Genomic DNA, 24,776 nt, shown 5'->3' with positions numbered 1-24,776 from the left:
AGAAAAAACCTCTCTAAGGGGAAAACTCGAAAAATGATTTTCTTCTTCTTAGAATATGCTTACAAAAGAGACTTCCAAGACCCAAAGACCCAAGCCAATAAACCCTCCAAGACCCAAGCAAACCCCCATCAATATATTCTTCAAGACTACTTCCAGATCTTGATACAACTACACAACTACTGGAACTTCGACCCTTGTAACAAAATTTCAGTAGTGCAACTTCACCCCCCTGCATCTGCAACAGAATTTCATCCTTCTGCAATTGGAAACTTCACAAACCCTTGCAAAAAAAGAGAAATAATTCCTTGAAAATTTTTAGCTTATGCTCCTCTTCTTCGTCCTCCTAGTAGTTCTTCTTCTCCTTCACTATTGCATATTGAACTTGTTGTGGGTCAATGTCCAAATGAGGTTGAGTTCCCTTGTATTTATAGCATTCCTTGAAAGTTGAATATCCCTCCTTGACGCCGATTTGTTCTTTCTCTTGGGCCGGCTTGGTCTTGTTAATTTGGTATCTAAGTGATAATTATAATCATGTGACTAGACTCCTCTTTTCGAGAGGACCAAAATTGACCTTTGAAGCACTGAATTTTGATAAGGAAAAGTGTATTTTTGAAGTCAAGCCCACAGGTACACAAATTGTTAAGGTTGGCCTAAGAGTCTAATTAGCTCTCCTCTAACACCTATAAATACGTGATGCATCAACCTCATTTGAACACTTGTCACATACGTCTTTTCTTCATTAGTTCGTACAAATTGTAGAAATTTGTGTGTTACTATAGGAATTCGTGTATGGTTACAAGAATTCACGATTACAGGAATTTGCACACTATTACAAGAGTTTGTGCGCTATTACAGGAATTTGCGTGTGATTGCAGGAATTCGCGTATGATTGCAGGAATTTGCGTGTGATTGCAGGAATTCGCGTATGATTTCCAGAATTTGTAGTGTGATTAAATTCATTGTTAAAGTTCTTGGAAGGCTAATTTGACCATTCACTTTGATTGAATAGGGCTCACATTGCTGCCATTTTCTGTTGTTGACTTGGATAGATTTGCAAAAGTATCAAATTTGATTTGTTGACTTCATCCCTCTCTCTTGTCTTTGATTTATTGTCATACTTGGATATTGGATATTGAGATTGGATATTGGCTAGTCAAAGCTTGACTTTGACTCTAGGATGATGTACTCTCTCTGTTGAACATTTAAAGACAATCTAATAGAATAAAAATTTTAAAGGGTTGTCCCCCTTGTGGGGATTTGCATCAGTCTCTAACCAATCATGGTGTCTCTATGTTTGTAAATTATTTTCTTCTAATGTTCCATTTTATTATTTTGTTGCATAGTTGATGTTATTGTTCTTTCTACATAATTTCATATGTTGTTAATGATGTTATGATATTGTGGGGTGTATATGATATAAATGATGAAATTCAATTATATAAATCAAATAACAATAGATCCCTAAGAAAATTAACATGGTATAACAGTTGGGCAAAAGAAAATTCATTGAAGATCACCCCTATGAAGACATCATTGATGGAAGCAAGAAAATATGGAGGAGACCTAAAAGAATGCTAGGGTTTGAAGGAACCCTAGAAATCAAGCTATTAGTGTTTGATGGTTATCTTGAGGTTAGGTTTTGGAAGAAAACCTGGAATATGATAAAGGATTGAGTTATGTAATCTTGAAACCCTAGAAAGACTAATGAGAAGTTGTTCTAGCACTTGTGACAAATTCAGTGTAACCCAAGATGGGCTAGGCACAATTAGGCCTAGTTGATCACGAAGATGATTGGAAATATTGACGAAAACATTATTATAGGATAATGGACAGTAATACCTATTTAAGGTTGGCTCAAGAGGGAGATTATCACTTCTTGCTCCTCACTGGTAGAGGTTCCCTAGGTAGTAACATTGGCTCCCCGCTGGCAGTTATTCCAAGTGATAGCTGTGACTCCTCGATGGATAAAGGATGGTAATTGAAGCTCCCTTATGATTCTTATTCTTTAGATTCCAGAGTGTTCAACATGAGATGAGCATAGACAAGCATAGATGAAATGGGATGCAAATGACATGATGTCAAGATACGTATTATGAATCACATGGTTCAGTTGGAATTTCTCCCTAGATGAGAGGGAGTGTTAATTTGGCAGCTCAATGAAAAATTCCAATCATGGGACTAGATTCCTTTTTTCAAGAGGACCAAAATTAACCTTTAAAGCATTAAATTTGGATAAGGAAAATAATATTTTTGAAGTCAAGCCCACACGTACACAAATTGTTAAGGTCAGCCTGAGAGGCTAATTATCCATCCTCCAATGCCTAAAAATACATGATGTTTCTACCTCATTTTAACACAATCATCGCATACATCTTCTCTTCATTGGTTCATACAAATTGCAGAAACTTGCATGTTATTACAAGAATTCGTGTATGGTTACAGGAATTCGTGATTACAGGAATTCCTATGCTCTTACAAGAGTTCACACACTATTACAGGAAATTCGTGTGTGATTGTAGGAATCCATGTATGATTATAGTAATTTGCTATTATAGGAATTCGCATGCGGTTACAGGAATTCTTGTAGAATTGCAGGAATTCACAGTGTGATTGCATTCATTGTTAAAATTCTTGGAAGGTTGATTTAACCATTGACTTTGACTAGTTAGGGCTCACATTGTTGTTGTTGTTTGTTGCTGACTTGGATATATTTTTAGAGAGATGATATTTTACTTTTGTTGACTTCATCTCTCTCTCTCTTGTCTTTGATTTATTGTCATACTTAGATATTGGATATTGGTTAGTCAAAGTTTGACTTTGACTCTTGGATGATGTACTCTCTTTGTTGAACAGTTGAAGACAATCTAATAGAAGAATAGTTTTAAAGGGTTTTCCCCCTTGTGGTGTTTAATTTTCCCTGGTCTCTGACCAATCATGATGTCTCTATGTGTGTGCATGGTTTTCTTCTGATGTTCCTTTTTCTTATTCTACTGCATAATTGATGGTATAGTTATTTATACATAATTACATATGTTGGTAATGATGTTATGATGTTTTGGGGTGTATATGATATAAATGATAAAATGCAATTATCTAAAGCAAAGAACAAAATAGCCCTAATTAAAAATTAACAAGTCTCGGCTTATCCATGGCCTTTGCATGATAAAATAAATATTTCCCTTCATTACAATGGGACTATGACACATTACCAATATTATTATTTATCCTAGAAAGACCTATAAATACCTAGAAGTCCTAAAAGCACGAATAATGTGCTTTTGACTCAAACTAGAGTATGAAACCCATAGTCCAAAATAAAAAATATAATTTCTCTTTCTTTCATTTTTCTTTTGTCATAAAGAATATATAATGTCATGATTACAATTATATCATAATGAATATAGAGCCTAGTTACAAGTTTCAACACTCCCTCTTAACTATGGAGGTATTCATGGTACAAGGAATCTCAATCTTGAAGAATTCTCATAAGAAGACTTGGTTTGGTAAGCCATCATTTGTTAAGCATATTTATATCATAACCATCATTACCCTTGAAGGCCTTAACTGGACAAGTTCATATTTAATTTTGAGCATTATGTTGGGAGGATTTACGTGAGCTTCCACACTACCTCTCAAGGTACATACCCATCCAAATGTCTACAAAGTACGTCCTTTTAGGACTATTCTTATCTTGGATTCCCAAACCTGGATCCTCACAGAATATCAACCCTCTTCGTCTACTCTTATCATGGATGCCCTACCTCATCCTCAAAGAGAATCGGTCACCAAATTCTTTCCATGGATTCTCCAATCCATAAGAAGTTTCAATCTAGATGCTTATCTAATCCTCCAGAATCCATTCTTATTTATGGCCTTCATTAAGACTTATAGTTGTTAGTCTTCTAGTACTTGACCCATAAAGACAAGAAATATTTGATATCACTCCCTCTTAACTAGGGAAGACATCAACCAAACCAAGCTTACCTCTCAAGTACTCAAGCTTCTTGTTTGGTAACACTTTAGTCAATATGTCAACTACCTATTCATCTGTAGGTAGATATTGTAGCTCCACGACCCTATCTCATACCAAGATTTTGATGTAGTGGCACTTGTTATTTATATGCTTCTTATTAACATGAAACATTGGGTCTTCAATCAACTTTATACAACTTTGATTATCGCAATGCATCCATGTAGGGATGAGTGGTCCTTCAAATAAATTTGATAACAACTTCTTGAACAAAACTGCTTCTCGACAGACTTCACTTGCAGAAACATATTAAACTTCAACACTACTAAAAAAAATGATGTCTTGCTTTCTACTCATCCATGAAACAATGGAAGATCCAAGGATGAAGCATCCCCCTGTTGTGATTTTACCATATGTCTCATTACCACCCCAATATGAATTTGTGTACCTGTACCCTATAAGTTATATTTCATTACCAATATACCTGAGGGACCAATGTATAATCCCATGCAATTACCTTAGGATATGATTAGCTGCAATCCAATAATCATGTTTTAGCTCCATCTAAAACAAACTGAGGAAATTTACTAAAAAACAAATGTTCAACTTGGTATTCACCAAATATATCAAGGAACCAATCAATTGTCTGTAGAAAGTGAGATCTACTAGACTAAACTCTGAACTCCTCAACCTTTTCAAATTTTTAATCATAAGATTCATCATGGACTTGCAGTCCATCATGTTGATTTTTTTAAGCATCTTGATCACACATTTACCTTGACCAAGATATATATCTCGCAGACTTTTCCACACCTCTAGTCCCAAGTAATAATGCATAATTCCAAGATCCTTAATATCAAATTTAGCTGCTAATTGCTTATTGCATTCCTGAATCTGATGATCAACACCTGTGGCTAGTAGATCATCCACATAGATAAGTATAATAATTTGTTCTTCTCAGACCACCTTATTGTATAGGTTTGGATCGACAATACCCTTGGTAAAACCAAGTCTCAATAGCTATGCATCCATTCTTTCATACCATGCTCTTGGTGCATTTTTGAAGCCATACAGAGCCTTCTTCAACCTGTAGACATGAGTTTCCCTTTGATTTATTTAAAATCCTTGAGGTTGCTCAATGTATACCTTCATCAATGGTCCCATTCAAGAAAGTTTTCTTGACATCCATTTGATGGATATTCCATCCCATAGAGGCAGTCAACATAACAAGTGATCTTATTATAGTATACCTAGTTGTGGGCTTAAAGGTTTCTTCATAATCAATCCCTTCTTTCTGTCAGAATCCTCTTGCTACAAACCTTTCTTTGAATTTATCGATGCTCCAATCTGTAACATTCTTTATCTTATAAATCCATTCTGAAGTGACTATTGATTTGTCACTTGGCCTAGGGACAACCACCCATACATCATTCTTCATTATGGGTCAGTATTCGTCATACATAGCACTCCATTCTTGATGCTTAGTTGCATCCTCATAGGAAGAAGATTTCGCCTCAATCAAATTTTTCATGTATGAAACATATCCAAAATACCTATTTGGTATGTTACTTTCCCTAGATGTCCCTGATGTTGTATGTCCTTCTATCTCTTGATTTCAACCAAACGGGCCTCTTCTGATTTTCTGGAACAATTACTTGTTGTATAGGCTCACAAGGACCTTCAACATCTTCTTGAATAGTTCTTGATTCTTGAACATCATTGTCTCTAGAGATATCCTCAAAGATAGGAACTTCTTATTCATTAGAGTCAACTGGAACATCCTTTAATTTAGTGTAAGTTATGTTTTCATCGAAGACGACATCTCTTCTTACCTCAATTTGATGATCCTCCTTGATGTAAATTTTTTACGCCTTATATGAAGCACTATATGCAACAAAGATGCCCCTTACACTGGTAAGATATAACTTCTTTCTTTTATCCTTGGGTACATGAATATAAACTAGACACCCAAATATATGAAGATGATACACACTTGTCTTCATTCCTATAAATACCTCTCTAAAAGTAATTTTATTGAGGTTCATGTGAGGACTTCGATTCTGCAAGAAAACGATTGTCACACATGCCTCACCCTATATGAATTGAGGAATATATTGATCATGCAACATAGCTCTGACACATTCTTCAATAGTACCATTCTTCCTTTCTGCCACACCATTTTGTTAAGGATTATAGGGAACAATGAGCTCCCTCTTGATTCCTTCTTCCTTGCATAACACTATTAATTCTTTGAACATGTATTCTCCACCATTATCTAACCTTAGAATTTTGATCTTTCTTTCGGTGAGGTTTTCTACTTCATTCTTGAACTCCTGAAACTTTTCAAATACCTCTTCCTTTTCTTGAGGAGGTATAACAATTTTTTCCTTAAGTAATCATCAGTGAAGGTAACATAGTATTGATGCCCACCAAGAGACTTAACTGTCATAGGTCCATTTACATCTAAGTGTATATTTTATGCAACCAGATCACAAAATAGAAGAAAATATAGATCAACGACTTGAGAAATAGCCTCTTCAAGGGGGAAACCTCATTTACATCACATAAATGAACAATTCTTGGATGATACAAATGACAAGACCTCCTTGGTATATATAGGAGTCTAAGGGGTCACAATATAATCAGAGCCTACATAACAATAATAATGTAAGGGCACAATAATAACAATAGGAGGCTACTATAACAATAACATTAAAGGGGATACACTAGTATTATAGGGACCTAACATGTTCCTCTCCTTCAAAAAAGTGTCGTCGTCAACGCTAGAGTAGTTCTGCATTCTTTTGTATAAAATTATCATCCTCTGATGTGGAACCTTTAGCAGGTAAGTTCTTCCACTTAAGATACTCTGAAATTGATCGATTTTGTAGCTATCGGGTTCTTGTTTCCATTACTAATTCAGACTCCAATATGATTTTTCCTTCTTCGTCAAGGTGTGGCAATACTATTTGAACTAGTAGCTTGTCACAAATAACCTTCTTTAAGCATGAAACATGGAAAACTAGGTGTACTTGAGAAGATGTAGGAAGCTCAAATTCGTATGCCGCAGTACCAATATCTTGCAACACCTTGTAAGGACCATAGTACTTGGGTGATAATTTATTATCCTTCTTAGCTTGCTTGAGGGACAATTTTTTGTATGGTTTGTAGCTGTAAAAATACCTAGTCACCTACATCAAAACTTATTTCACTGCGATGCTAATATGCACATTGTTTCATTCAATTCTACACAAAGTGAGGTTATCCTTTAAGAGTTGGAGAACTTGTTGTTGATGCTCGATGTGATCTTCCACTGCTTTAACCTTAGAATTTTCTCTTAAATATCATGTGATGGACAGTGGATGATATCCATAAAGTGCCATAAATGGTGTCATTTTTGTTGCAATATGGAAGGAAGTGTTATACCACCATTCAACCAGAGGTAACCACTTAATGCATTGTGTTTTCTTATTAGATACAAAGCAACGAAGATATCCTTCCAAACATTAGTTCACTATCTCAATTTTCACGACATATTAAGGATGATAAGATGAGCTATGAACTACTTGAGTACCAAGACAAGAAAATAATTTCATCCAAAAATTTCCAGTGAAAATGGGGTCTTTACCACTTATAATAATATTTGGGTTTCCATGTAGCTTTTGAATTGTTTCATAAATTCAGTAGCAATTGTATTGGCTTTAAAAGGATGAGATAATGCACAAAAGTGTGCATACTTGGTAACTCTATCAACTACCACCATGATGAAAATCTTTCATTGAGACTTGGCTAAACTTGTGATAAAATATATTGAGACCTCCTCCCAAGATTGACTTGGAATGGATAAAGGTTGTAACAGACTTGGGGTCTTAATTGTATCAACTTTATTTTGTTGGAAAACCAAGGATTCTTCCACAAATTTCTAAATATAAGATTTAAGGCCATCCCAAAAAAATCCTTCTTGACCCTGTGGTGAGTTTTTAAAAATCCTGAGTGCCATCCTAAGGGCGAGGTGTGTAATTCCAAAAGAATATTATGTTTGAGTTGGGAATTCTTACAAATATATAAGCGATATTTCTACCACGATGAATCATTTTCTAGATAAATGTATCTAATGTATTAGGATCTTGATGAAACTTTTGAATGAGTGTCCACACCTCTTCTTCATTCTTCCAATCATTGCTTGCTTTAGTTATCTAATCAGGTTGGATAATAGAAATTGTTAGGATATTCTGACACATAGGAAATAGTTAAGTACAACTTGGTCTAGTATAGAGTTAGGTAAAGTGTGTTTCTTTACTATGTACATTTTGTAACTTACAATCCGATGGTCATGATATGTAGTGATCTGACGGTTCATTCTCTCCTCGGTATTACCGACACTTGATCCGTGGCTTAACACCCGATTGGTCCATGATCTCTATTTAAAGAGCATGGAGGGTCATTTGTAGGGTAATCCGTCTATGAGAGAAGCATATGTAAATTTTCATTCTTTTATTAATAAATTGCCTGAAGTGGCCACATTGGCTCAGGCCGTGGACTGTTTCCCTCTTTGAGGGTTTTAACCACGTCAAAATACTGGTGTATTGATCTGTGATCTGTTTGTGAGCGGTGTACTTTGGTGTTCTGTCTGAGGAACTTACCCTATAAATTCCTACATGGTATCAGAGCTATTTGAGGGCCGCGTCCGTTGGTGATCCAAATCTGAAGCCGGTAGAACTGCATCTGACTACCGTTTCCTAGATCTACTGTTTCTGATTGCTTTCGGGCCAAGAGGACTGCTCTGTTGTGTTGGGAGCATCTGTTCTAGTGAGGAACCCCTTTCGTTTCATGCGAAAAGGTTTCCGGTAGCCCTAGCTGCGTCATTTTTAAGATCTGGAGGTATACAGTGTTTATTTGCAGTTTACAGTTATTTTCTCTCTGTTTATTTTGGTTTTCGGTTTATTTAGCTTTTTTATTGCCGGATATATACCTTTCATTTCTGCGTATGCTATTTGCCCTGCGACTCTGTGCGATCTGGGCAAATCAGAAACAGAAAGGAAGGATTTTACTCATGTGTATGCTCTTTTCCGCTGCGCCTTAGTGTGATCTCAGAAAATCAGAAACATTGAGGAAAATATTTAGTTTCTGGCTAAAGCTAACTTCGAGCCGTAAGGTTCATTTTTGAAAATATTTAGTTTCCGGCTAAAGCTAACTTCGAGCCGTAAGGTTCGTTTTTTTTGTATGTCCGTGTTGGGTTTTGTGTTTTTTGTTTTGTAGGGAAAAAGAGCTTTCTCAAAGCAAGCATGCAACCCAAAACATCAACCCCCCCCCTCTCTCTCTCTCTCTATCTCTCTCTCTCTCAAACTTTTTGTATAGCTCACTTGGTGCAAAGCTAATTTATGAGAGTAGAGGTCTTGGGTTCAAGTCTCCATTTTGTGGGGGCGGATTTTTTCATTTCCGCACATTCCCGCACTTCATCGGCGACTTCATCAAATTTTCTTCAAAAAGCCATAACTTCTTCATCCGGAAGCCGTTTTCAGAACCGTTTTTTTTAAACAGCCTAATTTTTCGAGATCTTTCTATTAAAACACTTAGTTTCAGCATCTATAGGTTCAGTTTTTTTTTTTTTTTTTTTTTTTTTTTTTTTAATGGAAAGTCCATGCCAAGTTATTCTTGACAGCACCAACTACTTCCAATGGTGGTCCTACATTGTGGATTTACTTAGAAGTAAAGGTCTTTACAGAATAGCCACAGCCAAGAGACCAAACCGAAAGATGAAGACAAGGCAGCTAAATGGGAAAATAGGCAAGACCAAGCACGTGGATTGATAGGGATGTCTATTTCTCCAGATCTTAGATTCCATATTGCAGAACTTGATACTCCTGATGAAGGAATGAAATAGATTACTAAAGTCTTTGGAATTAAAAATGAACTTAAAGCCCATCAACTTGAAAATGAATTTCTTACATTGGACCCCAACAATTTTTCTTGCATTGAAGATTTTTTGTCCAAGTTCAAGACCCTTAGACTTCTCTTGGAAGGTGTTAAGGTTAAGAAAGAAGATAGTAGCCTTATCTAATCCATTCTTACTAAGTTGGGACCATCCTATTATGTGTTTGTTTCCACCTTCCATTCTACAAGAGAAGCCTTCATTTCTCAAGGAAAAACCTACAAGTCCCCTTCCTTTGGTTCTTTTTGTGATTCTTTAATAAGAGAACAAGAAAAACTCTTACACCTTGGTCTTCTTCATCTTGGAAACTCTTCTAAGAAAGCGTTAGCCGCCAGCAACAACCAAATCCAAAGAATCCTAAGAAGTTGTATCCTAAAAAGAATGGTCCTAAACCAAACAAGGGTCCTAAGCAATTTCACCTCAAAATGAAAAATCATTTCAACAAAATGATAAGACAAATAAAAACAAAGGGAAGAAGACCGATAGACATTGCAACTTTTGTAATCGAGATGGCCACTTAGAATCCAAATGCTTTAAGAAGATGGAAGCCTTGGAAGCAGCAATGAAGAAGCATAACATCCATTTGGAGCAATCTTCAACTTCAACTTCATCCTCAGGAATGGCACTTTCTGCATGTGGTTGTCAAGCATCTCAGTCTGGCTATGCACTAAATGTATCTTCTTCTTCTCATTCTCATGAGTGGCTCATTGATTCTGGAGCTTCTTATCACATGGCCAAAAACAAAGCCATGTTTTCTTCTTTAAATGATTGTAACACCAAAAATATATATGTTGGTGATGATAGATCTCTTAGTGTTGTAGGGACTGGAACTGTTCATCTAGACAATGGTTAGTTTAATGATGTATTATGTGTTCCAACCTTATCCTGCAACCTTCTATCTGTATATCAGATAACCCATTCAGGTGAAGGTAAAATCGTTGAATTTTCACCTCACGATGTTGTAATTAAGGACCTAAGAGATCCTAGACAGATTTTAGCTACTGGCATTGCTAATGATTCTACAAGGTTGTATAAGTTTCACAACTTTGGGTCATCAAATCTTCCCTCAGTATTTGTTGCTCATAATGATGAAGTGAGCAAACTTTGGCATGAGCGATTTGGTCACTTAAACTATCGCTCTCTTCAGAATCTATGTAAAGAAAATATGGTGATAGGTCTTCCAATGGTATCTTGCAGAGATGGTGTTTGTTCCGGATGTGTACTCGGAAAACATCATCGGGACAGTTTTGAAAAACGTGCCTCTTGGCACGCTCAACAACCCCTTTACAGCTCGTGCATAGTGATTTATGTGGTCCACTTCCAGTTGCTTCATTCTTTGGCTACAAGTATTTCTTAACATTCATTGATGATTTCTCCAGGCGCACTTGGGTATACTTCTTAAAACTCAAGAGTGAAGTATTTAACATGTTCTTGGCCTTTAACACCTTTGTTGAAAAACAATCTGGACATCAAATTCTTAAGCTAAGATCTGATAATGGCGGAGAATATGTTAAAAACACATTCATCAACTTTTGCACTAAGAATGGAATTCAAATGCAACATACTGTTCCATATACTCCACAACAAAATGGTGTAGCTGAAAGGAAGAATCGCACCTTAAAGGAAGTGGCTAATTGTATGCTTCAATCTAAAGGACTTAGTCTTAATTATTGGGCAAAAGCAATTAACTGTGCAAATTACATAATAAATCGCACTCCTACTAAGGTTTTAAAGAATATCACTCCAGAAGAAGCATGGAGCTCAATCAAACCAGATGTAAGTCACTTTCGTGTTTTTGGAAGTGAAGCATGGGCCCATATTCCATATGAGAAACATAAAGCTTTAGAACCTAAGAGTGAGAAATGTATTTTTGTTGGATATTCTGAAGATGTCAAAGGATATAGACTTATTCCACTTAAGTCCAAAAATGTTATCATTAGAAGAGATGTAAAGTTTGCTGAAAATATATCGGCTTGTGAGCCTAGTTCGACGGATGTGCCACCTCTCCCTATCTCTTCTACTTTTGAAAATATTTCTTCTTCAGATGATGAAAGTGAGGATGAAAATCCTCCCCCACCTTCTCAGGATCCTCCTTCAGCTCCTAAGCTTCCAAAATGGGTCCTTGCTACTCGGGATGCAGCAGGTGATCTTGCCGGTGATCCTACAGATCAGCGACGTACACGTTCTCAGTTCGAGAGAGCCTCTTATTTACTGGCTCAAGCTTTAGTGAATTATGATCTTGACACCTTTGCAGAAGCTTCAGGACATCCAGATTGGGAAGTAGCTATGAATGAAGAATATAATTCATTATTGGCAAATGATACATGGGATCTTGTTCCTCTACCAAAGGGACGAAAACTTGTTAGATGCAAATGGGTTTACAGAACCAAGTATGGACCAGATGGGAAAGTTGATAAACATAAAGCTTGTCTTGTTGCTAATGGTTTTTCACAAGTTGAAGGGATTGACTACACTGAAACCTTCTCCCCTGTTGCCAAAATGAACTCTATCCACCTTGTTCTTTCCCTTGCTGCTTCTTTCAAATGGGAAGTCCATTAGATGGATGTTAAATCCGCCTTCTTGCATGGGGACTTGCATGAAGAAATCTATATGGAACAACCTATTGGCTTTATACAAATAGACTCCAGCCTTGTATGTCGGCTTAAGAAATCCCTTTATGGTCTCAAGTAAGCTCCTCGAGCTTGGTATGCCAAAATGGATAACTTTCTTTTAGAAAATGGATTTTCTAGGTGTCATTCTGACAATACTGTCTACACCAAGAAAGTGGGAAAGTCTCTTATCATTCTTGTTCTTTATGTTGATGATCTTATCCTGACTAGTAGTGATCCCAACCTTATAAACCATGTGAAGTCTAGCCTTAAAAGGAAGTTTGAAATGACAGACTTAAGACACTTACATTATTTTCTCGGTCTTCAAGTCTTGCAATCCAAGGAAGGTATTTCCCTTTCTCAGTCCAAGTATGCCTGTGATATTCTGCGCCATTTTCACATGGAAGACTGTAAGCCAACCCCTTCTCCCTTTCAGTCTGGAGTCAAAATTTTAGTCACTTGTACTTCTCCTGAAGTTGATGCTACCTTATACTGTCAACTTGTAGGAAAAATTTTGTATCTAACCCATACTCATCCTGACCTTTCCTTTTTCGTTGGCCTTGTTGCTCGATTTATGCAAAACCCACATGAAAGTCATTGGAAAGCAGCTAAAAGAATCTTCGTTATGTTCGAGGTACAGTTCAGTTTGGGATTCATTACAGTGCCGAAGCATCTCCTCTATTGGTTGGTTTCACTGATTCCGATTGGGCTGGTGACCTTGATGATCGGAAGTCTACTGCAGGTTATGTGTTCACTCTTGGTTCAGGACCTATCACATGGGCTTGCAAGAAACAAGGTGCCATTTCTCTTTCTTCAGCAGAAGCAGAGTATCGTGGTGCCGTAGAAGCTAGTAAGGAAGCCTTGTGGCTTCGTCAGATCCTGTCAGAGTTTGGCTTTTAGCAGCAACATCCGACTACACTTTGGTGTGATAATCAAAGTGCCATTCAGCTATGCAAAGATCCAGTCCAACATCAGCGCAACAAACACATTGAACTGCACATGCACTTCGTTAGAAAGCTCATTCACGACCATGTTCTTGAAGTGCAATATTGTTCAACAGATGATCAAGTTGCAGACATCTTTACAAAGGCTCTCACAGAGGCGAAGTTCACTAAACTTCGATTTATGGTTGGAGTTCAGGAAGTTGTCACTAAGGGGGGATATGCTCTAGTGCCTCCTTCCTTCTCCTATTGTGTCATATTTGTAAATCCTTCAATCCTATCCCAATTTTTCTTAAGGGGGGATGTTAGGATATTCCGACACATAGGAAATAGTTAAGTACACCTGGTCTAGTATAGAGTTAGGTAAAGTGTGTTTCTTTACTATGTACATTTTGTAACTTACAATCCGACGGTCACGATATGTAGTGATCCGACGGTTCATTCTCTCCTCGGTATTACCGACACTTGATCCGTGGCTTAACACCCGATTGGTCCATGATCTCTATTTAAAGAGCATGGAGGGTCATTTGTAGGGTAATCCGTCTATGAGAGAAGCATATGTAAATTTTCATTCTTTTATTAATAAATTGCCTGAAGTGGCTGCGTTGGCTCAGGCCATGGACTGTTTCCCTCTTTGAGGGTTTTAACCACGTCAAAATATTGGTGTATTGATCTGTGATCTGTTTGTGAGCGGTGTCCTTTGGTGTTCTATCTGAGGAACTTACCCTGTAAATTCCTACAGAAATGACACAAAGTAATGCTTCCACGTCCTTATCATTTCTTGAGAATGCATTTGCAACAACATTTTTCTTCCTTTTTTTAGATGATTATAAAGTCATAATCCAACATCTTTGTGACCCATTTTTGTTGCTTTTTTGAAGATGATCTTTGTTCCAAAAAGTATTTAAGACTATTTTTATTTGTTTTTAACTTGAAGCATCTTCCCATTAGGAAAGGTCTTCATTGCTTTAGTGCATGTAGTATTGCCAACATTTCCTTCCCATAAATATGTTTGTTTAAATACTTTCCCTTGATTGGACGACTTTCAAAAGTAATGGATCCTCCTTCTTGCATTAAAACAACACCAATTCCATTTCATAAGGCATCAAAATCCATGATAAAGGTTTTTGTGAAGTCTAGTGTAGCTAAGACTGATGCTTGGCACATTTTCTCTTTAAGATATTCAAAGGCCTTAGTTTCTTATGGAGTCCAATAAAATGCATCTTTCTTCAGTAATGTTGTTAGAGGCATTTTTATTCTCCATAATTCTTAACGAACTTGCGATAATACCCAATCAACTCGAGAAATAGTCGAAGATAATTTACGGCTGTGGGGATTGTCCACTCCTTAATGGCTTTAATTTTGTTAGGGTCTACCTTAACACCCTCATGAGATACAATATGACCCAAATATTCCACCTCTTGTGCTCAAAAGAAACATTTGGAGGATTTTGTGTATAATTGTTTCTCCTCCAATAGTTTGAGCACCTTGTCAACATGTTGAACATGATACTTCCAAGACTTGTTGTAGATTAGTATATCATCGAAAAATAATAACACAAATTTTATAGGGAAGGGGTTGAAAATGGAATTCATCAAACTTTGAAATGTGGAAGGTGCATTAGTAAGGCCAAAAGGAATGAACAAAAATTCGTAATGACCTTCATGAGTTTTAAAAGTTGTTTTCGGAATGTCTTTAGTCTTCATTCTAATTTGATAATATCTTAAACGAAGATCGAGCTTGGTGAAGTAAATTTCTCCATGTTATTCATCCAACAATTCATCAATAACAAGAATGGGAAATTTATATTTAATTGTGAGTTTGTTGAGCTCCCTATAATCAGGACACATATTCCATGATCCATCCTTCATGTGCACCGATACTACTGGAGCAAAGAAAGAACTTTGACTAGGTTGAATTATACTGGCCTCTAGCATTTCTGCAACCATACATTCACTTTCACTCTTTTGGGCATGGGTATATCTATAAGGCCCGGTGTTTGTAGGAACACTTACTAGAATAAATTGAATAGCATGATCATAATCATGAATTGGTGGGAGGCCTTTGGGAGTCTCAAACACCTTGGAATGATTGTCCAAGACTTTTTGGAGATCTAGAGAAATGGATGACTTAGATGTTTGAACATCTACTGAGCATAATTGGGCAATTATCGCTCGTTGTTCCTTCTTCAAAATATTTGTCATGCCATTAGAATTGATTATCTTCCCAGTTTTCCATGTGATACCCTTTAATTCAATTTCCTTTCATTCCCAAAAAGAATTCAAGAAAAATTCTTAAAAATTAAAAGCTATCGTCCCCAAATATTGTAACCATTGTACTCCTAGTACAATATCAACACCACCCATTGGAATGGAAATCATTAGACTATTTAATACATATTCTCCAATTATTAGCTTGATATTATGGCATTTTATAGAGAAATTTATTGTTCCTTCATTTTCAACCATCACTTGAGACTCTGTTGTTGGATATAGAATGCAATTCAATTCCTTGGCTATCTTACAATGAATTAAATTATGGGTACTACCCAACGCAATCAACACTATTACCTTTTTCTTCTTGATATATCCTTCTATATTGAGAGTTTGAGGTGTGGTAATTTCTACCAATTCATTCCAAGATATCATTGGATTAATTTCTTATTTTTCTGGGGTTGGTTCCTGTTGTATATCCTCTTCTTTTGATTATTATTTATTTTCTTCCTTCTCTTCACAATCTATGTAAAATAGTTTCTTCTCGGCATAGTTATGAGCTTTATTGTATTTTCTATCACAACTGTAACAAAGCCCTTTTTCTCTTTTTTCCTCCCATTGTTGTGGTGTCAACCTTTTAGCTTGTGGGAGGCTAGTAGATGCAACACATCCATATTTATAATTGTGAGTGGTAGAATTCCTTGTTGCCATAATTTTTCTTTCAACTTTTCTTTCCACCTTGATTGCCTTCTCCAATGAATCAAGTTCCCAAAGGCGGACCTCATGTTGTATGTTAACCTTTAAATTCCCTATGAAAACATAAATCCTATTCTCCTATGGAATATCATTTATCTTGATATTCAATCTTTGGAAGTCCTCGATGTGCTCCACCATTGAACCCTTTTGTTTGATATTTATCAATTGGCTAAAGAAGATATCACTCTTTGTATCCTCCTGATGTGCCACCAATTCTTCTACAAAAATTGTCCAAGTGAAAATTGATTTACGAGAACAAATCCATCAATACCGAACAAGCTAATTTTGTTCTAAATATAAAGATGCAATTTGTACCTTTTGTGTGTTCGACACATCATGTAGATCAAAGAATTGCTCCATTTGCAGTATCCATGTTACCGGATCCTTGCCATCAAACTTCCTCATATATATATTTGGAATTTGGTTAGTCTTCAATCCAAAGTTAGAGTCTCTAAAATCATGATTAACATTCCTTTTGTTTTCATCATGAGTTTCATGGAGTACCTTGTCACCATTAGGAAGCATTTCTTGTAGCAACTTTGTTAAATCTTCTTTCAAACCTTCCATTTATGCTTTTAAACCATCCTTCAAACCTTCCATTTCTCTTTTTATTTTTTATTCTAAACCATCCATGTTCCCTTTTAAACCATAAATCTTAAAATTCATCATTGCTTCCAATTCATTTTTGGTTACTCTTTGTGAGAGTGAAATTTGTTGCACTTGGTCTCATAATTTTGATATATCATGGTTCATTTATTCCTCTTCTTGATGCGTCATATTAGAGATTTATGGTTGCTTATTGGGTGTGTCCATTTTTTTTGTTTCGAGGCATATTTGAATAAAATAATTATATTTATGCTTCTCTATCCCCTTTGAATCACTTCAAACTGATTTTTCAAACAAAAGAAATGCAAATTAAAAAAATATATACACACATTTTTTCTTGTTTCTTGGAGCTAGATATTGAAAATGTTGTATCTCTATAATTTAGGATATCCAAGGTCTGAAATTTTGTCTTGTGATATCCCTTTGAGTCTTCTTTCCAATGCCACAAATTCGGCCAAGTTTGGATTCTTCAAGCAAACGTTATTCCCAATATCCCACGATGACCTGATTATATATTGGTTCAATAGGGTGAAATTTTAAGGAGTGCCACGTGTCACTATTTCTACCTTCAACCCTAAAAATGACTTACAAAAAACTACAGTCCATGCCATTTTAGGCACTTTTTACTAAATTCAAATCCGTTGCCCAGAGCGAAAGTTATGACAATTTTCCCTAGGTCGCTTGTTTGAGATTGAATTTTGGAGCCTGCAAAAACCCTAATTTCTTCGAACCATATCTCATAAAATATAGTGATCCAATATCTGAAATATTTACACGAAGTTCACCAAAATTTTGGCTCCATGTGGTCGAAATTTCGGCTTATGAAATCTTGTATAAAAAAAGTTCTAGCGAAACACTAATATGACATGTTTGAAGCAGTGAAACCCTAGAATCCAAAGCTATGATACCAAATTTTATGCAATCAACTCACAAAATAGAAGATAAGTTAGATCAACGACTTCAAAAATATCCTCTTCAAGGGGGAAACCTCTTTTACATCACATAAACGAACAATTCTTGGATGATACAAATAACAAGACCTCTTTGGTATATATAGGAGTCTAAGGGGTCACAATATAATTAGAGCCTACATAACAATAATAATTTAAGGGCACAAAAATAAAAATATTGGGCTTCTATGGGGAACAAAAATAACAATATGTGGGCCATATGGGCACAAAAATAACAATAGGAGGCTACACTAACAATAACAATAAGGGGGGCTACACTAGTATTATGGGGACCTAATAGTATGATATCTAAAATTTCCTTAGATCTAGTTTTGCTACCTGAAAATGGTTTCTATACGTCCTTGCCTAGAGCACATCCCCTACATGTCCCTTCATGATCTTCCTTTATTTTTGGGATTCCATTGAACATTTTACTCAGAGATGGAAAAATCTTAAATTGAAGGTGTTCATACCTGTTCTGTCATAGTGCGGAAGGACTCACTTCTAAGTGAACTAGTGCTTGAGCTATAGGTGTATATAGTTTATACAATGTACCCTCTTAAACCCCAATTAAACTTGCTTCATTAATACTATAGTATTTACCCCAAACCAAAACCTTTTCATCAACAAAATTAACTCTATCACCCTTATCGTCTAGACAAGAAATACTAGAAAGTAATTGTTTCTTCAACCCTGGAACATATAAGATGTTTTTGAGGTGAATGCTTCCACCTGACTCGATCTCTAATGATGTAGATCTAATGTCTTTCACTAGATATCTCTTTTTTTTCTATAAGTTCTATTGAATGAGATGAGATACCCTTAGATAAGGTTTGGATTCGACTGCATTCTATCGTCGTATGTCTGGAGGCACCACTGTCAAACCATACATTCTCATCCTTGAATGTGTCAAATAGAGCAGAGAACAAACTTCCATCTACTACTTCCTTTAAAAGCTTGGATATGATCTTCAATAGAAAATTCTTTATGCATATAGTGAGATTTCCAAGGAGCTTGAAGCCCTTCTTTATAACCCTTTTCATAGAGCCAATTGCGATGTGATCTTCAGCCTCCTTCTTGAACCTTAGCTCTGATACCATGTTGGAAAATATGGAACACTTGCATAGTATAACTTATTTTCCTTAACTTGATAACTACTTGTGATGTTAAATGTTTTTTGTTTACTTCTTTAATTTTGTTCATCAAGCAATTACCAAAACAAGAAGATCAACAAGAGACAGAGTACACAAGATATAGGCTCCAAGCTAGGGAAAGCCCTTCCAAGGGGAAAACCTGAAAAATTCTTCTCTTATTCTTTAGAATTTTCTTACAAAAGAGACTTCCAAGACCCAAATATGCAAGCCAACATACCCTCCAAGACCCAAGCCATCTCGCGACAATATCTTATTCAAGAATGCTTCCAGATCTTTGATACATCTAAACAACTATTGCAACTTCATCCCCTGCAACAAAATTTATGCCCTGCAACTTTGCCCCCCTGCAACTGCAAAATAACTTCGTCCTTCTGTAACTAGCAGCTTCACAAACCCTAGAAAAAAACAAGAGAAATATTTCCTTGACAAATTTTGGTTTCTGCTCCTCCTCTTTGTCCTCCTAGTTGCTCTTCTTCTTCTACACTATTATAGATTGAACTTATTGTGAGTTAGTGTATAAATGAGGTCGTGTTCCCTTGTATTTATAACCTTCCTTGAGAGTTGAATAACCCTCCTTCAGGCCAACTTGTTCATGCTCTTGAACCGACTTGTTCTTGGGATTATCCATGGATTTTACATGACAAAACAAATCTTTCCCTTTATTATAATGAGTCCAAATGGGACTATGACACATGAACAATATTATTCATTATCCTAAAAATACCTAGAAAGACCTAGAATACCTAAAAGCATGAAGAACTTGCTTTTGACTCAAACTTGAGTATGAAACTCATACTCCAAAAATAAAATATTTCTCTTTCTTTCATTTTTCTTTCTTCATAAAGAATATACAATGTCATGATTACAATTATATCATAATGAAGATCAGACCTAGTTACAATTTTCAACAAGTGGCAGTATCTCAGGTCTGAGATTATGGGATATGTGAAGCTTTCAAACCTATGCCTTTCTATGGGTAGACTCCTAACAGCTTAGATTTGTGACAACTTGTGAGCAAACCTTTAGGGTCAGGGATAAATGGTGTAAGGACTGTGGATTGTGGAATCAACAAGACCATCTAAATCTCAATCCTTATGGCACACCATTGACAGTTTTAGTACCATTTGAGAGCAGGTTTTGGTCAATTGTTTGGAGCAACCTAATGATATAATTGAAGAAACCTTCGGTAGTTCTTGGCATCTTTTTTAGAGCATTTTATTGGGTATTTTTTGGAGTGGACTTAAAGTCTTGAAATCAAGAATTTTGGGCATCATTTGAAGACAAACTATTGAATCATCTTATGATACCTTGGAGCATACTTTGAAGGGTATTTGGAGCACACTTGAGGAAACCTTGAACACTGTTTGGATTTGATCTATTGTGCATTTTTGAAGCAGTTGTGTAGAAGTACTATTGAATGAAGTCTTGAAGCATTTGAACATGTTCTTGATCTATTGTAAAGTAAGTCTTTTTAAAATGTGTTCTTTTGACCAAGTTGGAGTTGGAGGGATTGGTGTCCTAGTTGTTGACCAAGTTGGAGCTTGTATTTGAAGGAGGATTGGAGTCCTTACTCAAGTTTGGAGCCTTGAAAGAATTGAATAATTTTTTGTACAGGTTGGAACTTGATTTATTGTAAAAGAGGATTGGAGACCTCATCATCTTATTAATAAATAAAAAAAAATTCTTATTCACATTTTTTTTTATGTCCAATTGTGATAAAAATCTTAACTAACATAACTTAACAATTGGAAAGAAATATTGATTCAACCCCCTCTTAGTATTCCCAACAATTAGAAGATACAATTTTTTTTTGTGACTTAAACTTGTGGTAAATAGGAGTACTATTAATATTTTCCATCATGCCTACAAATAAAGATACTACACAAATTAAACCTACCTAGGACTTAATAAGAATGTGAAGACATGGAATTTAGGCTATCTCAATCAAAGGCTAAAGTTAATGAAATGGATGGTTGAATGATGAAAAGGTATATTAATATGAGATTTATTAGATTCTCAAGAAAACTTTAAAGATAAATTATAGATGAAATGGAAAAGAAGATGAATAAAAATAAGGAAGACATACATAAATCCATTGGGGAAGAAATGAAAGGAATACAAACCAATCTATTAAAATATCTCCCTAAAATGGATGTGGAGATCCAAGGAAACCATGAGCGTAAGGAGAACCATAATCACAAATTTTCATTCCAAGGTTCACATCATCAAGGATTCAAGTCAACATTGAAAAATTATGACATTTCAAAGGCTGATATAAGAAAAGTTTGATTGTAATGATCCAATGGCATGGATATTCTATATGGAGAAATACTTTAATATACACCAAGTGGAAACCTTGCAAAAGGTAAATATTGCATCCATGTTTTTAGAACAAGACCAACATGTATGGTATCAATGGCTTTGTGAAAGGAAAAATAATTATATTATATCATTGTCCCCTTTTACAAAGGAATTGATAACATATTATGGGGATATTAATAGCAATACATTTTTTAGTCAATTGGTAAATCCCACAAAAGAATCCAAACACAGAGCACATTCAATAATTCCAAAAGTTCAGTCTCATGGTGAACAAACATTTCAAAAGATAATTTGTTAAACATATTTATGGGAACTTTAAAGTAAAACATCCAACATGAGTTGTGCATTTTTTAACCTAAATTACTAGAGGATGCTTTCAGTCTAGTAAGGAAAGTTGAAATTGAAATTAGGGCAACAAAAAATTTGGTCACTCATAAATATATAGAAAAGCATGTTCCCTCTCATAAACTGACTGTAACGACCCTAAATTGACACCGATTTTTATTATTTTTTAAAATTGTCTATACATATTAAAAAAAATAGTTTATTAATTTGTTTCCTAATAAAATAACGAATCTCATTAGAACACTAACAATTCTTGGCAAGAAAATACAATATTATAAATCTATTATTTTGTGATCATTTTTGTTACACTTTAGTAATATATATATAACAAGGTACCTCTTTTGTTCCCATATTTGGTATCTGCTACAATATTATTGCCATTCATAATATTACTTTGAATTAATCAACTTCTATATAGTTGGTATATGAAATTACGATAAATATATTTATATTTTAATAAGATTTAACCTACAAAATATGATTAATTTAACATATAATGCACTGGTTGTTATATAGTCAAACTTTTCGACTATAGTACGATATGTGAGCTTATTTCATTATAAGCTTGGAATTTTGGACTCCGTGAAAGTTTTTACGTGTTTATGAGATGATTAAGCTGACCTATTCTCCTTATTATCTCCTCGAATCCACTGCATCGTCGAACTGAGGCCATAACTTTAACATTTGACACTCAAACCCATTTTTTATATTACATAAAATATATTACCTTTCCCAATGTGGGATCATTAATGGTTATAATGCATTTTATTTTATGAAAACTAATGGATTTCTAGAGGGTTCCACTACTAGGTGGGAGTACTCGACAATAGCCACGTGTACACGTTTTTTTAACTATCAATATCAATGGTTAAGATTACATTTTACAAAATCGACGGTTTGAATTTGTTTTAGGTTTTTGAGTAGGTTTAATGGGTAGTGGAAGTTAGTAACCCCAGTTTGAATTTTCATTTTCTCAAACCCTCTCGAGATGTTGCATTCTGCAACCAAAGTTTGATGTGATTTCCGCCAACGCTCACTAGACTTATAGTACAATAGTTGCATGTGTATTAAAAAAAAAATCCCATTATGAAATTCCCATTTGTCATTTGTCAATGGCATAGCTTCGCATATTGTCGAATTGTGAGAGTTTTCAAATGAACTTGTTCCAGATGCATTTTCAGGTAATTTGTCCTTTATAAAAACGGGTTTATGTTCTAATGTTATCTCTATCCTTTACTTTATAGATTTATTAATGTATTAGTTTATTTACTTGTTCTTGATTTTGAGTTACAAGGTTTTTCCTAACGGATGAATGTCAGGGAATTTTGAGGTCTAAAATGGGCTTTTTAAGAAAAATGTACAACCAAAATAAAATTTATAAGAACTAATATTATTCAAGATGACGATATCAATTATGGGGATGATTCATCGTTTTTTGAGTAAAAAAGTAAAATGATTAAAAATAATAATATAATAAAACTACTTTTTCAACTCGTATTTTCAATTTATCTCCCTAAGGTTTTACTCAAATTTCGAGCGGGAGTACTCGTTGGATTCAAAATCTAATTCTTCGTCCAAGGAGTACCCATGTTTCATACTTTAGATGAGACCTACTACACTAAAATTGAGAAATACATGAAAATTGTGATTTTTGATGGACCCTGCTATACGAAATATGAGAAATACATGAAAAAATGTAATTGCAATAACATTTTTCATGTATTTTTCAGTTTTCGTGTATTAGGGTCCATATAAAGTATGCAACATGGGTACTCCTTGGATCAGGAATAAAAATTTTCATCCAACGAGTGTTTCCGCTTAAACTTTGAGTAAACCCATAGGAAGATAAGTTGAAAATACGAGTTGAAAAAATAGTTTTTTCTTTTTCCCCTCTAAAATATAATGATGTAATATAATTTTATTTTATTATTTCCACAATGATTTTATAATTTCCTTAGGAGGTCCATTTTAGACCTCAAAATTCCCCTAATGGGTAATTATGTGGGACTAAAATCGATTTCAACCAACAATGAGATCGTGTAGCCCCTTTCTTTCTGTAAGTGCCTAAACTGTTGTTGTACTTTGTTTTAGTCTCCTTCTAAAAGAACATCCTATCTAGGAATTCATTTATTTTTCTCCGTCTTTATTTTGCCCCAAATTTGGAATTCGTTGAGGGTTTTGTTCCCAGGTTCTTTTCTTCATCATACATGATTTTTTTATTAGAAGTGTAGTTTTCGTAGAAACCCTGCTTCGGTGGATTTTACTATTAATATAAATTTTTATATATGTTTGTATGGTGATAGTTTCTTTCTAAATAGCCCTTCGAGGTTGCAGAAAGGAGTTTTTCCTTCTCTATTGAACCCTAGAATTTTTCAAGGGAAAACTTAAGGATTATGCCATGAGGTTGAATGATGTCCTTAGGGTTTCTAGAAATTTGTCCTAACTTTATATGTACATTACAAAAGTTACATTGTTCCTACTCTAGTAGCTACATGATTTTTTACTTACTCAAATCTAGCAAATAATTTCTTATTTGGTTTCATTCATTAATTGTATAAGCTCTATCTTAACTTGTATCTCTTTTTATCATGACACACAGGCTCTATCTTAACTTTAGATTTAGAGATTTATTTCCTGCACTGGTTAAACTTGTTCGACTTGTCTCTCTAGTTTGGAAACAATCCACCCACCTTCTGGATTCTTAAATGTTTATTTCAAATACAGAGCGAATAGACTTTGAGGAAGAAAGTATTTATTTTCTCCATTTTAATATTGTGGAGTCATGTAGAAGTACCCATTACTTCCAATGGTACTTCTCTTCTTCTTTTTTCAAAGACCTCTAAGCCTATATCGTCGTTTACAATTACTAGGGTATATCAAATCTTTTCAATCGGTATTTTGACCAAACCTGCAAGAGAGTGTATTTTTTTATAATTAATCTAGGAAAATTTCTTGTCGTATTATTTTATAAATGAATA

This window comes from Pinus tabuliformis, chromosome 7 (assembly GCF_031772625.1).
Source record: "Pinus tabuliformis cultivar Carrire ecotype Pingquan chromosome 7, CPIR1, whole genome shotgun sequence".
Lineage (NCBI taxonomy): Eukaryota > Viridiplantae > Streptophyta > Pinopsida > Pinales > Pinaceae > Pinus > Pinus tabuliformis.
The sequence above is the reverse complement of the archived record's forward strand: the minus strand, read 5'-3'. Positions refer to the sequence as shown.